Raw genomic sequence first — 17,458 nt, forward strand, 5'->3', positions numbered from 1 at the left:
GTCTGTGAGTCAGACTTTCACAGCCATTTCTGTTTTAAATTTGGTGCTAGCCTTGTGCTTTGTTAGAATGGTTTTTTCTTCATCCTGATTGATTGGGAGTCTTGGTCTGTGTTTATTGGTCTTGGAGTTTGCTGTATTCTGCTTGATTGGTGTTTCTAATATCTTCTGTCTGTTTTGTAGTGTTTTTTTGTCTTGATTAGCTGGAAACATTGTGTTTTGTGTATTGGGGGCTTTCAGCGCGGCTTGGCTTTGGGTGAATAGCTGAATACCATCCATCCATCCATCCATCCATCCATCCATACATACATACATACATACATACGTGTGTGTGTGTGTGTTTGAATGAAAGAATCTTTTGACATTTTAACAACAGAAGAGTGTTACATTTATAGGGACATTAATATGGTATTTTATACAGTAGACATTTAATGAATTTAATGTGTGATTAAATAAAGTAACAAATGAGTTTTATGGTTATAAGGCTGCTATGTTATCAAATACCTATATCTATATTTACATCTATACTTCTGTCATCAGTCTGTCTCCCTATCTGTCTACTATATATTCTTCAATATTCTACTGTGGGGTTTTTCAAAACGCTTCTTGCAAAGAATTACTTGTAGTTTATTAATGCTTTAAATTTTCTTTTCGTTATCTTTCACTTGGTTGTAAATTTAATATCGTGGATTCTTCTAGAAATGTGCCAAATTGGGCAGCAGGCCAGAAATATCTGAAATAAACATGATTAATCATCTGATTTGAATATAATGTGGATTAGATGAGCCTCAATCAGTGAGCCATTGTGTTAAATGTGTTCATCTGCTGGTTTGGGGAACATTTACCCTGATCTAGTTTCTCACAAGCTGAAATCAGTGAATTGATTGAATATTGGACAAGCTACACTTGTCTGAGAGGAAGTTGCAAACCCAAACCCTTTGAAGACCCATTTGTTATTTTTGTATGCAAATTGTTTTGTGAGAAGAATTTTGCACCCCAGGAATAAATAAATCAATAAATGACCTGAAAAGGATTACCTGCCATGATTTAAATTGGGTCATTTATTAAGACAGGGATTCAAGCAACATTGCATATTAAATATAGGCCTGTAAATAGTTGTCTGTGGTTTTATGTTGTTTCCTATTTTTTGTCTTTATTCTTGTTGTTGTTGTTGTTGTTGTTGTTGTTGTTGTTGTTGTTGTCTTAAGGTTAGGATTGTTGTTGCCTGGACAAGTCTCTATAGTTTTCCTGGCAAAATTTCAGAAGTGGTTTTCCCTTGCCTTCTTAATAGGGCTGAGAGTGACTGCTCCAAGATCACCCAACTGGGTTGATTTATAAAGAAGGATTAGAACTCACTGATTCCTGGATTTTAACCTTGTGTCTTAATTACTAGACAAAACTGATTGCATATAGTTTTATTAGTGATATTTAACTTTTATGTTAATCAACTTTCATTTTTGTTATGGTCTTACTATACCTATCCATAATGGGAGAATGGTCCTTGACTATCATTTAAAGGCAATGGGCAGCTTTCACCTCTGAAATTCATTCTTTTATTCATCCATCCATCCATCCATCCATCTATCTATCTATCTATCTATCTATCTATCTATCTATCTATCTATCTATCTATCTATCTATCTATCTATGTCTCTTAACTTAAAAGCTATGGAAGGGTTGCAAAGAAGGCAGGTAAACAGAAGCAAGAGAGGAAAAAAGACACAGGAAAGAGATTCTGGGTAAAGAAATTAAACCCTAAATATATGTAATCCTAAAAAAAAAAAGATATGCAATCTGTGATGACTTTCTTAAATCCATAAAGATTCTGAACATTTGTGGACATCATATTTATGTTACCTAACTGGCTTTGGTGGGATGAGTATTTCTAAATCTAGGTGAGCACAGGTGGGTCTCCCAATGAGACAACAGAGAACTTTATGAAAGCATATGCATCCGGTGCGTACAGCAATGATAAATCACATACAATGGTGGGGGCTTTAAAACAGGAAAAATAGAAAGAAGAGCAGTCTCTTTTCTCCCCTGTTTTCTATTGGTGCTATTCATGCTAGCAAATTTGCCATAGAACTGTGAATATTTATTTAGTCTTCTTCATAATAGGGGTGATTTAAAAAAAAAAACTAATGGGGAATTATTGGGGGACAATGAAAGACATTTGTAAATTAAATAGATAAGCCCGTTGGCACACAAGGGATGTTTTGTCCAATACAAGAATTCTATTGTCCATTGCTTTGGTTGTCAAGAGCCAGGGAGCAGAGGATTTATGAGGATGACACAATGATCCTTTCACAGTGCAAGCGAAGGAGCTGTGAGATTCTGTCCCTCTGCTTTTCAGCCTCTATAATCTTTTTTATCATGTAAGGACAATGTAGGATTTAACTGGTTCTTGGACTGTCCATTTAAACACCAGGGACTGTGAAGTAATTAATATGGGGACAATAGATTTGCTTTTTTTAAAAAAAAAAATAAAAAGCTTTTTTTGTACCTGAATTACCCGAGGTTTAAGAATCACTATGCTTGCCACTTTGGATAAACGGTCTTCTTAAGACATGGCTTATTCACAAGAATAAAAAAGCTATAATCCTGTTTTGGAATTGGAGGAAAGACTGTTTGTTGGCAGCTTGTTGGTGGCGTTCAATCAAATGTCCCGTTCTTTCCCCTTGGCTATCTGTTGCAATGGGACTTCTAATGTTGCAAACTTGAGAACCAGGACAAAATTGTATTAAAATGGCTAATTAAAATGGCTATGCATATGTCAATTTCGGGGTTGACAGTATGATTTAAAGAACCTAGCTGATTAAAGAACATGAAGAACAACAACTACGAATAGATATTGCAATGTGTTATTTGAAAATTACAGCAAAAGTTATTAGTAATAAAAGTTACAGCAAAAGTTATTAGTAATAAAAATGCTAAATCTGAACCTAATATTGTGTGTTGCTTTGTGACATATCTTGAGATATGCCCACTCACTGAGTTTTGTTTTTGTCCCCTCCTGACAAAATCCTTAGATAAAAATTCCCCAGACATTTCCCAGACAGCTCTTGAATGTTTGTAGATTTAAGTGTCACAAAACATTTTCAGCTATACTATATTTAATAGAGTGCTTTAAGTTGAAGAGAAGACGTTTTCAGAGATTTATTTTTAGAAAAGGTCAGTATATACAGTAATGGTCCAAGGCAGGATTTGAAGCCACAATAAACCATGTCACAACAAAAGGAGTAGTTGGAAATAATTCTGACTTTCCTAATTCTCTAATCTGCTCTTGGAGTCGGGCAACAGGCTTCTACAGGTTGCATGTTACAATGAATCAGTGGAACTGCCTGTCTCCAGAAGTTGTGGATGCTCCAACACTGGATATTTGTAAGAAGAGGCTGGACAACCATTTGTCTGAAATGGTATAGAGCAGGGGGTTGGACTAGAAGACCTCCAAGGTCCCTTCCAAATCTATTATTCTGATTGTTATTCTGTTATTCAGCCTTCCATTTTTGTAGACTTTAAAGTCTTTTGCAGACCATTGAAGTCCACACATCTTCAAGTTTCCAAGGTTGAGAAACACTGCCCTAGAGATGAAATTGAGTGCCATTCCACACCAAGTAATTATGCCTAGTTTGTCTTAATTTGTAGTTCAGCACCCAGAAATATTAAAGATGAGAATCCACCTAATGGACAGTTAACTCTTGGCAATAAGATTCTATTGCTGCTGTAGAATTTTTGTTTTCATGATGATGCTCCCAGGCATCTCTTTTATCAATGTACATTTTACTTTGAATGTAATGGGATACTGACCTGGTTTCTATTCCTTTAATTATGGGAACATTTTGCCTGAAAATGTATTTGCATCTGTTATTTGTTAAGTCTAATTTGGGCCCAAAATGCTGTTTCTTTTCTAAAGTGCACAGAGGGAAGGAAAGATAATTAGAAGTTAATTTCTTCTTTTAGGCATCTCTGTCATTACTCTGACTTACATCTTGACTTCTGTGTCCTCCCTTTTTCTTTTCCAGAAAGTCTTGGATGATTAAATACGTATCTGTGCATAAACACAAGCTTTACTGGAACTGTTAATTTGCTCAAATGGATGGAATATGGTACTTTAACTGGCAACAGGCTTCCAAAGGTTGAAGGTAAGATGCTGGATCACAAAAGCTTGCACTTGTCAATTTCTGAACAGCTATAAAATACTAGAACATACTGAACCTACTGCAACTTTCTCCAAGCTGTGTTCCACATTGGTTAGATTATAATTGTGACATTGCCAGAATGCCTGGTGCATTAAATGTTGTCTGGGGAACAAGGAGAGTGACAGCAATGTTTCCTTCTTAACTGCCAAAGAGAGGATAAAAAACACAGCACTAAACAGTCCAAAGACCAAGAAAGATTATTAAGAGACTAGAGGCTAAAGTGTATGATGAACGGTTGAGAGAAATGCGTATGTCTAGTCTTAAGAGAAGGACTAGGGATGACATGATAGCAGTCTTCCAATATTTGAGGGGCTTCACAGAGAGGAGAGGGAGGTCAACCTACTTCCAATGCACTTATGATGACCCAGGGTGGGATACAAAACAAACACAGTCACAGAAAACAGGTGAAGCCCCTTTTATTCCTTCACTTTGCTTCCAAGCTCTGAATATCTTTGACAGAAGACAAAAAAACTCCCACACAAACAGCTACACAAAGAAGGAAAAAAGCAACACAAACCAGGCAAGATAAGGGCTGGAGGATGTCCACAGATAACACATTCTGGGAAGGATGCCAAACTCAGAGAGGAACTGTAAATTAGAGATATTTACACACTTTGTTTCCAGCATTTGCAGGAAGCAGGTCCAAACTCTTCAGTTGTCACACCTGCAACCCATGAAGAGGATCAAGGCCCTCTCCTCCCGAGGAGACCACATCTCTCCCTTATCATCTCCTCTCTGCGTGTCCTAGGATGGATAGGGGATGGGCCTGGGTCCTCCTCTGGCTGCTCAGCCGGCCTCTGCCCTTCCCCAGCCCCCTCCACAACCTCCGGAGCCACACTTCCACTCCCTGTTCCTCCTCTCCTCTCAGTCTCCACCAGGAGCATAACAGCACTGGAGGACAGGAGTAGAAGTAACAGGTGGAAGATCATTATAGAGGAGTCTAACCTAGAACTAAGGAGATATTTCCTGATAGTGAGAACAATTAATCAATGGATTGACTTGCCTCTGGGAGTTGTGGTGCTCCATCACTGGAATTTTTTAAGTAAAGACTGGGCAGCCATTTGTCTGGAATGGTATAGAGCAGGGGTCTTCAAACTTGGCAAGTTTAAGACTTGTGGACTTCAACTCCCAGAATTCCTCCTCCAGTCATGTTAGCTCAGGAATTCTGGGAGTTGAAGTCTACAAGTCTTAAACTTGCCAAGTTTGAGGACCCTTGGTATAGGGTCTCCTGCTTGAACAGGGGGCTGATCTAGAAGACCTCCAACATACCTTCCAACTCTGTTATTCTGTATTATGTAAAAGGAGGCTAGCATGACTTTGGGGGATGAAAGCTTCAAAGTGGGGGTTATGTGAAGACCCCAGATTGCCCTTCTGAATGCCTCTCTCTTTTTCCTTTAGCTCTTTCTGTTTTTTTCCCCTTTGGTTCCTTTACTGGTTCTCCTTTGCCTCTCTAATGGTATGTGGGAAAGACCTTGGAGATTATCCATCTGCAGGCTATGCTGCCTCTTATCTGACCATTCCCTTGACAATGGTAAGAGACAGCATAGCCTGCAGATGGATAGTGGATGGGGTGAGAAGTTTAGAATAGATTTTTGAGCCATAAAAGAGATGGGGGAGAGGAAAAATGTACTTGCAGTCTTTAAAATTGTCAAAACATTGGTTTACAATAAAGTAGAATTAGCTCAGAGGGTGATGATTCCTGGTGAGGCTAACATCAATTTTTGGAGGTACGATTTTGAAGGTACAATTTTCCCCACATCTCCTTCAGAGCCTGAGAAACTGGGATGATTGCTGAATCTCTCACCTACTGTCCAACTATGCTATCTCTTATCTGACCATTTCCATGGCACCTCTCTCTTTTCCCAGTCTCCCAAGTCTTTCCAACCTGAGCATATTTGCATTCAGGCAATCCTGCTTGTCAAAAACCTCCTTAGATATCCTTAACATTATATTCTCATTTGAACTGAGATGCCTGTTGTAAGATTCAGGCAATGCTGACATTATCATGCGGTATTTAGCAGACTCATTTATATTGTTTCATAGTCAAGACGGTGATGTTCTGCTTGATAGCGGCTTCATTTCTGTTTCAAAATGTCCTTGACTGTTCATAATCTCATTTCTGGCAGCTAAATGACAGGCTTTGTGAAATTTCTTAGGGAAGGATAAAAAACCCTGCCAGAAAGGCAAGTGTGTATTCCTTTCAATCAAGAGCTAAGGCAAACTGGAGCAATTAGAATCACAGGTCAATAAACCCCATTTGATAGTCAAACAGATAGACATTTATTTTAATGTGTGTTGAGTATCTACAGATTTAAATAATCTCATATTAAGGACATCTGCAAAACCACAAATGACTCAGTAGAGCACACTATTATGCCCCGTTGCTAATGGGAACTATTGTTTCTAGCTACTAAAAGTCCGTAAACATTTTTTTTTTAATTCATTAACTCCATCATTTTTTAAACAGTATTTTTTAAATTATAGCAGATCTTTCCATGATTTATTTATTTATTGCACATTTCTGTTATTGTGTACTTAGAAGTACAAAATGTTGTGTGTGGTTTAATGATATTTCCAATAAGTACCTTCCGAGAAGTCCATAAATTAAGGAAACACTAGATAGAACATCTATAAAACAACCATGATGGATTTCCTATATTTACACAGAAATGTTTCACTAATTGTTTAGAGAAGTTAAAGAATAAAGATGAATAAATAAATGAAAATATGCAGAACTGACATGAACCAGACTTCCCTTAATCCATATTATATCTTGAGGACCACTTAAAATATGCAGTGCTAAACAGTAGCTAGGAGATAGTGTGAGATCTCTATATTACCAAGGTTTTTTTTAATTCATATTCTCCTAAACCTTTTAGCAAAATAGAAATACATTAAAGTAGAAATACTAGATTAAAATTAAGTTTTAAAAAAATGTAACCATAGTAATAGTCTCCTAGTAAGACAATAGTCTGCCATAAACAAATTTGAAACTAGCAATTACAATGCCAAATGTTTTAGAAAAATAGGTGTGATATGTATGGATATCTTCACCTTTATAAGAAATTCAACATTAAGTACTCATCCATATGAATCAGCATTGGAAATGTATGCTTGAAATTCTCAAACACCAAAGTCTCTTTTCCAAAGGAAGAAAACTTTGGAGAAATAGTAAGTCACATTAAGTATTTTCAAGCTTCATCTCTCAATCATCTTTGATTTTGTACTATAGTCTACTTGCCACCAAGTATTTTTCTTCTTCTGCCTAGCTGAAGCAGAGAAAAGGCTAGCAGCAACTTAATGATCTGCCCCTGGTGTGCTTCTAAGAAGGGTTTTTATTTCTTTGGAAACTCTATACAAGGTTTCTAGAGATACAATAAGGAAGTAGAAGGAAATAGAAATAATTTTCCAGGTTTTGTACCCCACCACTTCAAAACAGGAGATATAAATGCATTTTTTTTTGTTTTCTTTCTCTCTGGCCTTGGTTTGAGAATTTATTTTAGTCAGCAGGGGGAGATAACGGATGCACAATCCCAGCCTTGAAAAGTCAATACAGTATTTGGCAAATAGAAAAATATCATCTAGTTTTTGTGGGCTGCCTGGACATCCATCATTATGGAGTGCATGGAGGGAATATCCAAAAGTCATAGTAAATACGTGTCTTTATTGGATCCAAACAAAATACTACATCATAGTAAGTTTCCTGGAATGCTCTATTTTCATTAAAAAAAAAAAAAAAAACCTCTAGGGGAAGGAGAACACAAAGTAGGACAGAAATGCCAGGGAGATTTTAAGGAGACTTGGTGAATGAAATTGAAATCCCTTCAGACTGTAGGCTCATGAACCTAAGCCCAAAGTGGTTGAGTCATGATGACAGTTCTGTTAGCTTGTCAGTGATTCACAACTTAAACAGTCACTTTGCCAATGGATATCTCCCCCCCCCCCTCTCCCTCTACCCTTCCCCCTCCCCTCCCTCTCTATCATCTCTCCATCTGTTATCTATCTATCTATCTATCTATCTATCTATCTATCTATCTATCTATCTATCTATCTATCTATCATCAGGCTATCTCATATTATGATTCATGGGATGCAAAAAAATCTTCACTCGAGATATCTCATTGTTTGAGACATTAAGAATATTGAAACATCCTGTTTCTAGAATTTTAAAACACAGATGCTGTTTTCATTCTGAAAAATTGTAGAGCAAGGAAGAAAAAGGAATTTGTCAGTCCTTCTTCCAGACACTGGAAAGGTTCAAGCAGGAGCTAGTCCCCAGAAGTATTCTATTGATTTTCTTGGGTATTTTAAACTTGAAAGCCAAGAGAAAAAATGTGGTGGATGTAATGCTGTTTCTTGCCTAAGTGATTCTGGATGTTCACATTGCCACGTATTTATATCATTCTCTCCACTCCCACAAAGGAAGACCAAAAAGCCTGGCATGTAAACCTGAGTATCTATATGGCATTTGCATTTTCCATTTTCAATCCCATCTTGTTGTGGTAGTGGTGCTTCTGTTTGAAAAGATTTTCTCTCCTGCTGTGCTCACTCAGAAATGAAATTTCCTGTTTCAATATCTAAATCATCAAAGCTCACTGAAATATGAAATATTCACTTGCAAATATTATCATCCAGGCAAAAAAGTACTGCATCAAATTCACTAAATATGCACTCTGCATATGGATTTGGCTCAAGAAATAGTTCTTGATGTCTTCTTTAGGACTTAACAGGAACAGGGGAAGCCAGAGAAACTCTAGACAGTTGAAGAGATGATTGCATGATGAACTAATCCTTTAAAACGCATATGTGTGCATAACTTCTGCATGGTTCAATTTTTGTGTCAAAGCCACAGCTAGTTCTCTATTGTGAAACGGCTTTAGGACTCTAATAGGAAAGCCAGAACTTAGCTTGGCAGGGAGAGGGGAACAAATGACAATCAGATGAGGGTAAATGGCTCGAAAAACTAACATGTGCATAATATCAGAAAACAGCTTTGCTTATTTTCCTCGATAAACTTTATTATGTCTCTCTGTTAATTTACTAATTATTTACATTTTTTCCAAGCTTTACATAAATGAATTTCTAATCAGAAATCCTAGCGATCACAAAATATGATAGCAATTTTGGGCACTCTATGCTTCTCTGCATATAAATAAGGCTTAGGAGATGAAAAGAAGATAACCCTTTTCAATCTTTTGCATTCTTTAACTTCGGCAATCTAAAAAAAAAGCTAGTAAAGGGAAGATGGAACATAGAGATTATGTCATTTAGATAAGGAAATTGAACTGGTTACCTGCTGAAGTCAAGGTCCCATCAATTCAGTCATTTTGGCATGGTATGGAAATGTGTTCTAGATTTTCCAAGGCTGTTTAGATATTGTTGTTTGTTGAGGTCCAAATGCCAATAAAATGTCTTTTGTCTGGAACATTGACTTTATCATTGCTATTTCTACAGTAAAGTCTTAGCATCACAGTATCACAGCTCAGTCAAGGTTGTGCAGAAATGGATGATAAAGTTTTATGATGTTGCTACAATTCTATATCTCTATTTTAAGACTAATCTTTCACATCTAGGCCAGACTAAATATGATATTAATTACATACTTATTTGCTGATTTATTCATGCAATAACCAAGAGCTATACCCAGTGAAATAGAGTGTCTTATCTTACAATGTTTACACTGGAGTTAATCAGAAAAGGACTATCTGCTATTAGTTATATTGCCAGGAAAGTCTGCTAAACTTAATAATAAATAGAAGTAAGATTCCAGGAGTGTTATTAACTGTGGCTATGTTTTTGTCAATTAGGACACATTATTGTCTTAGAGTTCTCTTAGGTTTATTGTTCTGTATTGTATAGTATTATCAGTATCTGGATTATTCCTAATCAAGATTTAGTACATTGATGTGTTGAACTAGCAATTGTGTGTAGTGTAGACTGTAGTGACTGGAAGATGCATATGTATTTTGCTTTTATTGATAACATTGCATCAGGTATTTAAACTTTTATTTAATTTTGCTTGTAAACATTTTTTAATGTTGGTATTAGTAAGAAATTCTATACACAGAAAACTACAATTACAGTAGTGTTGCAGATTTTTTCATGGCAAGTCTTGGAAATTCTGAGTTAAATTTCAAACAAACAACAGCTGATAGAGCTAGCTCAAAATTAATCCAAGTTACCATTTTCTGGAAATTATTATTTCACAAGTTTTTTATGGCCTTATGATTGTTATATTTATTGGTTTTCTTGTTGTTCTGAGCCAGCAGAGTTCTTAAATGGGCAGCCATGTAAATATTTTAAGTAAATAAAGAAATGTTCTAGAGAAAAGGTAGCAAGTTGTTCTGGCATTTGCATCTGGGGGCTTTTAAAGCTGTTTGCAAAGCCACATGTAGCTGTAATGCATCAGTGTTTCCCTAGAAAATATTCTGTTTATCAGCAGGACCTTATTCATAGAAATTATGGCAATCAGAGTTGAAAAGAAAGCAAATCATACTCTCTCTTCTGTTCAGCAATCCAAATTAAAAGCGTTCAACTGAGAGCAGTATATATTCTATGCTTAACATAGCCAGTGAAAGGGACCCTATCATCTCCTTCGTTGACTAAGCAATTCCAGTTTTAAACTGCTCTTAAAACCAGGAAGATTCTTCTGGCTGACATTTTCCTCCTAGAATTGGAAATTTATCGTCTCTAGGAAATAGAGTTTTGGTCTTGCCATTTCTTTATACCCCTATCATATAGTCCTGCAGTTTTCTCTTCTCCAAAGTTAAAAAAAGGATTCTTACTCCAACTATTCTTACAGTGCCTGATCACCCTTGGTGGATGGGAAAAAAAGTTGCAGATGTCAGCTTTATCAAATTAGAATGTCAGTTGTGGTTTTGATTGTGTCCACTGTCATGAGTCCCCAGAATTTGAGACAGTACCTTATGCGGAGTCTGACCAGCATAGAATCAATAGTCAATAGAATACAATAATTGGGCAGTTATTCTTTATAAAAAGAATAGAATATCCATTGAGAAAAATGTATGCCATTGGATACATAAGATTTCTCTTTAAAGAAAACAGTTGATAAATGATAGGCCTTCTTAAACAGCCAGCATTCCATTGTTAATCTAGATCTTTGACTGAAAAGAGTCTTTTTAATGTTGGGAAGTCAAAGGACAATGTTCTCCTGACAACATACTGCTGCTCTGTCTTCCTGCAACAATGGTGTCAGTATTCTTTCGTTCTGTGGATGAAATGATGTCTCAAAAAACCCCATAGAATTATTTATAATGCAGCTCCATCCTAATCCTTCAGCTATATTATCTATCTATCTATCTATCTATCTATCTATCTATCTATCTATCTATCTATCTATCTCCATCCATCCACACATCCAGATCATCATTCTGATCCTCCTCCTCCTCCTCCTCATAATGAACTTGCTGTAGGAAAACATACATACTATGTCAAAGTTCCAAATTTTATGGGCATTTATGGATATTACACACACACACACACACATTCTTCTTCCTTATTGCATTTTATAACAGGATTGTTCTACTCAGCCTGCAAGCACAAGGAAAAGATATATCTCCAAGTGAGACCAATTCCAGTTGAAAGAACAACTACATTTAACAACTTTGTCCCACCTAGTTACAGGCACTGATTTTCTCAGTTCATCCAACCCAGGAGACCCTCCATGGTCAGACAATCTGTCTCCCAAAAAGGGTTTTTCTATATATGCAGAAGGGCCCATAATTCTGGGGAATAACTCTTCTCCTGTCCACTTCTTCCATCTCTTTAGGTTAATCTATCATCATGGGATTTCAAAGAAGGTTATTGACATGTGACCTGCAGAATTACAACTCCTGAAATGTGTTAGTTCCTGCTAGTATTTCTTGAATAGAGTCAAAGGAGAATAATAGCAAGAAAGCAAACGATTGAAGTTTTAAGAACAGGAAGAGCTACCGTGTTTAGAAAATTTATGATTCAGAAAACATATGTAAATACATGAGTTAAGCTTCTGACTCTGGTTCTTGCATAGAGAAAAAAACCCATAAATAAATCCCAAGGACAAGAAAACATTAAAGGACAGTCCACATGTGTATAATAAATATACATAAATGTCACTCTGCCTCTGACTGGGATTATAAATCAGACAAATCAGAAAGACAGGATGTTTTAAAAGACAGGAACTAAATTAAACAAGAAATCCATCAATATTCCATTTTTTTTTTTTCAAAACAACGAAGGGGTAATTTGTTTGTGTGCACAAGGGCACATTCAGAAACCTCATGGTAGACTTAGAAAACAGAGTCTGCTTTGGCTTCAGTCTAGGCATAAGTAAGTTCTTTAATAAATCACATTCATATCAGCAGAGATTGCTTTAGTAAAAGACATTGCTTCACCTATTTTGTGCTTTTTAAACAACAGTTGGATTTATTTAGTTTTACTCATTATATTTCCCATTGGCTGTTTATTAAATGAACTCATAAATCAGAATGAAAATGGCACTGGATATTGAGAAGATTGTTCATTGTTGATTTTTCCAACTTTCATAAATATTGGCAGTGATTATGCAATTAATGTAATGGGAGACACATTAATGTGTCTTTGTGTATGTGCAAGAGAGAAAAAGGGAGGCTGTATACTCAGGAGCTGAGCAGACTATTTCTTAGAGAAGCTGATTTTTTTCAGCCTACAGTTTCACATTTCTAGAAAAAGGCTACTTTGAAGAATATGCTTTTTTAAAAAGTAGCTGCTAAGGTTACTCATTGCTGTCATGTATATTATCTTCAGATAACGTTTGGTTCTGTAAGATTGAGGAAGAAAGGAAATTTGTGTTATCAACATTGCTAGTTGATGAGGCACATTTGTAGAAAAACACCTGGAGAAATTTTACTCCAAATGAAGGGGAGAAATGGGGAGTTTGTTTCTTGAATTTACCTAATCCTAAATGCAACTGTGAATTTGTAAGTAATGCTTTATTTAAATGTGCACAAACACACTGCAGCAACCCTGCACAGTGAAAGAAGGAAACAGGGCGTCTATACAATACCTTCCAACAAAAAGTATATCCACAAAACTTTGTCAAAAATTGCCTGACCACTCAACCAAATTTAGCACAATCAATACAAGCCATAAAAAAACAACACTGCCACACAACAAAAAGCATCTCAGAAACTACCAGCAGACTATTAGAAACACATGAAACCAGAGTAGCAGACAAGCCAACTAAAGCCCTCCAAAACATCCTAAGTGAACCAGCCAGAAGACATGTTGAAAATTCTTTAATTTCACAACATATGGACAGACTTAACCATATTTTCAACTGGGAAACTATCACCATCCTTGATCAAGCCAAATCCAAAACACTAGAGATTTTCTAGAAGCTCTGGCTCTCTTGACAAATTGGCCAATGATGGACACATAGACATAAACATACTATGCAAAAGAGACAATCAACAAGCCAAAATGGAAACAAAAAGACCAAAACACCTCCCTACCAGCAATCAACACCCAGATGAGCCTAGGTTAATTCCAAGATTAACTTCAGGCCAACAGCCAAGAAGTAAACAGTGCTCCAATTAAGGAACTGTAATAATAAACAGCCCAACCAAAGAACCTCCAAGATCACTCCCACCAACACTGACAGGGCAAGCCACTAGAATATAAACTGAGTACAAAGCCCACTCTTTCCTAGCACTGATGATCTTACCGAGTTTGGGTAATGAAATGTCTGCAAGAAAACAACCAAGCTCAGAGAGCACCAAGGACCATGCTGTGCAATTTGCCAAAGGTTCCTCCTGAGACAGAAGAGATTTATATTTTTGACCCTATTTTCAGGCTGCTTCAGCATTTCATTTTTCCTTTTCTCCTGATGTCTATGGACATTCTTAATCATCCAGGTCATGGTTATGCCAATGGTGCTTTTTCCAAAAGACAACTATATTTTCTTGGTGTTTTCTTTGAAAACAGTTAGAATTGAAGAAGCTTCTTGGATAAGAAGTGAAACATTTGGGGAAAGCACCTATGGGACTTCTCCTTATGAGCATACAGAGTCCTCAACTTACAACGTTTTGTTTGGTGGCTGTTCGAAGTTACCCGTTTTTCACACTTATGATTGTTGCATCATCCCCATGGTCGTATGAGCACAATTCAAACATTTGGCAACTGATTCATATTTATGACCATTGCAGTGTCCAGGGATCATGTGTTGTGCTCACCTTTTGGGACCTTCTGACAAGCAAAGTCAATGGGGAAGCCAGATTCATTTAAAAAATGTGTTGCTATCTTAACAATTGCAGTGATTCGCTTAACGACTGTGGCGAGAAAAGGTTGTAAGAAGGGCAAAACTCAGTTAGCAAATGTCTCACTTAGCAACATAAATATTGAGCTCAATTGTGGTTGTAAGTTGAGGACTACCTGTATTTTTGTTGGTGACTGATGAAGGTGACTGTTGTTGGGTTGTTTTCATTTATGCAGCATTCCATTGTTAGGAGGTCTCCCTGGCTGCTTATACATTCCCACCAGGAAACAAGGTCCAGGTGGAAAGAGAGACCTGTCCTGGGGAATGAAAAGCCAGGAAGGCAGCAGAAAGCTAGAGAGAAGACTGTATAAGTAAAAGCAAGACATTCATAAACATCTCTTGAGCTAAGCAACTAAATAAATAACACAAACAATCACACGTCCTTTTCTAAATCAAACTAAATAGTCTTTAATTAAATTTCATCAGAATAATAGAAATAATAATGAAGAAAAGGAGAAGATTTCTGCTCAGTATGACTTCCAGAGGCTTTTCAGCTTTGGTTCATACAATGGTGAGCATTTTCCCCCACAATTAACAGTTTGTACAAACTCCAGACTGGAGAAGACTATTAATCATTTCTTCCTAAGAACAAGATTGCTGCTAAAATCTTAGTTCACCAATGATTCTTTTGATTGAATCCTTTGCTTGTGGCAAGAAAAAAGCACCAGAGGGTGTTTAGATAGAAGAAACGACAAACTTAGTATTGAAATGTTTACTTACCCACTGGTACTGGTAATTTTTGTGGATGTGCTCTCTAATCAATGATTCAGTCTTCAAGAAACTCCAATCATGCCCTTATTTTTTTCTTGGGATGACAAAAGCAATTTGAAAATCTAAAAACAAAAAAACAAAACAAAAAGTAAAATGCAAACTGTTAAAAGGATGCAGAGCAAAACTGTGGAGAGCAAATTAATTGAGAGTTGTATTAATTCCTAACTGATAGGAAAATGTTCTGCATTTCTGATGGCTTCGGCAACCCTGATGCTTATTGATCTAAAAGGCAGAATTTGAGATTTACACTGCTATTTATAATTGAGACACATTTGGATTAGAGATGGACAGGTCATAAATTACAAATATTTTTGCTATAGTATTTTTGTTGTTTGTAGAGTGTGCATACAAAAAGGAATGTTCTTAGGCAAAGTCTGACCTTGAACAAAAGATGCATAAGAACAAAAAGGACAAAAAGACAGTTACTTGATATGTATTAATTTTATTAATTTATTTCCTTTATTTCCTCCCGGGTCCCATCTACAATGTCATATAACATCAAGTAAAAGTGGAAGCTGAATGGGCAAAAGGGACAACAATATTGAATTTTGAGTATAACGTGAATTATGAATTTTCCACTTAGTTCTGAGTTGCACAAGTACACAATTATTATTTTAGAATAAATTTCCCCCAAGAGCTTCTTCATTATTTCAAATGATATTGTCAATCACTCTGTTCCATAATAAGCCTACTTTTTTTGGTGTGTGTGTGTGTGTGTGTGTTAATGCTGCTTGGTTTGCTATTCTAGCAGACTTTATATTTAAAAACAGACAGCTGGTATCACATTTATCTCAAGAGCATCTCCCTGAGGGCAGCAAAGGAACACTAAAACCATTTACAACCATTTTTCATTTCCTGAACCTTTTAGTCTTCCTTTTTCCCCCCTTGTTTCCCCTTAAGACTATTTCTATGTCATTTCAGTTCGGGGGCTCTTTTGCTTCTATTACATGTTTAAATTGGGCTTTACTAGCTCCACGCTGCACATAACTGCAAATTAAATGGAGACTGAGGAAACAGAATAACTGTGGCAATCGGATATAAATAATACAGCATCTCTCTTCCTCTCTCTTGTCAAAGCTAGTGTGAGAGGTGCCACCATGCTTTCACAGCATAATTGAGATAGTGGTAGGATCATGCTTTTTACCCAACACTCCATTACTGAGATGCACTGATCGGCTAAAGACCCAGTCATCAGAAAGAAATTTACAAGCATGGATGGTTCTGTGCTCAGAAACCATCAGTGCCACAAAGAAGTTCAGTAACTCTCCTGCAACAAACCCTTTTGGTGCTTGAACCACCCAATGTGTGCAGGAATCTATATGAAGAGCTTTAGAATCACACTCTTTGCACTTTATAATTAGGGAAGTTCTCAGACTATAAGGCAAATAACAGATCTCTCTCTCTCTCTCTCTCTCTCTCTCTCTCTCTCTCTCTCTCTCTCTCATATTTTTCTTTGTTCCAATTGCCATCTTTATAAAATGCCTAAGAGTAACAGAAGGAAAACAAAGTGTTTTTTTTCAATGACTGCACAGTTCTGTTCACAGTATATATTTGCTCTGCTTTGATTTCTGGCTGTCCTGATTATTGAAGTATCTAATAGGTCAGTGAATATCAAGATTCTTTTCTTCTATGGCCTCCTTGAAAATTATCAAGGCTCATGGGGACAGCTCAGTGCCTCATTGGTTAAGACACTGGGCTTGTTGGATGGATAACTGGCAGGCCAGGTTGGAGACCCGAGCACCATGTGAAGGCTGAGTTCCTGTCCTCATTACAGCTCCTGCCAAGTCAGCAGTTCAAAAGTATGAAAATTCTAGTAGATGAATAGTTACCACTTTGGTGGGGAAGTAACAATACTCTGGGATGTCAGGCTGGCCACATGATGGCAGAAATGTCTTCGGATAGCGCTTTCTCAGTGGCCATGAAATGGAGATGAACATTCCCTCTACAGTCGGCAATGACTAGTAGAATAAAATCCCCAGGGATTCCTTTACCATTTTTTTTAACCATGGTGGCATATTCATATTTTTAATACAAATGAAATTATTTTCAAAACATTGTTTACTTATTTTGGTATTTTAATTTTTAAGGGAAAAAACAAGCTGTAAGCTAGGAGGTTATTAATATGTTTCATAATGTAGCACTGGTCAAAGTGGTCAATTTGCCTAATCATGTTCAAGCTAGTAAATACATAAATCTA

At 36.7% G+C, this 17,458-nt stretch overlaps 1 protein-coding gene across 1 annotated transcript in view; it reads left to right on the plus strand.

Annotated features, from left to right (window-relative positions):
• Positions 1 to 17,458, plus strand: part of CDH11 (cadherin 11) — a 121,979-nt gene that overhangs the window by 47,250 nt on the left and 57,271 nt on the right. Inside the window, exon 2 of the mRNA XM_026672050.2 lies at positions 4,020 to 4,139. The gene's annotated coding sequence lies outside the window, so the exon portion shown is untranslated. The remainder of the gene's footprint in view (positions 1 to 4,019; positions 4,140 to 17,458) is intronic.

This window comes from Notechis scutatus, chromosome 9 (genome assembly GCF_049901735.1).
Source record: "Notechis scutatus isolate UNSWTSFEM ecotype Mainland chromosome 9, rNotScu1.2, whole genome shotgun sequence".
Taxonomy (NCBI): Eukaryota; Metazoa; Chordata; class Lepidosauria; order Squamata; family Elapidae; genus Notechis; species Notechis scutatus.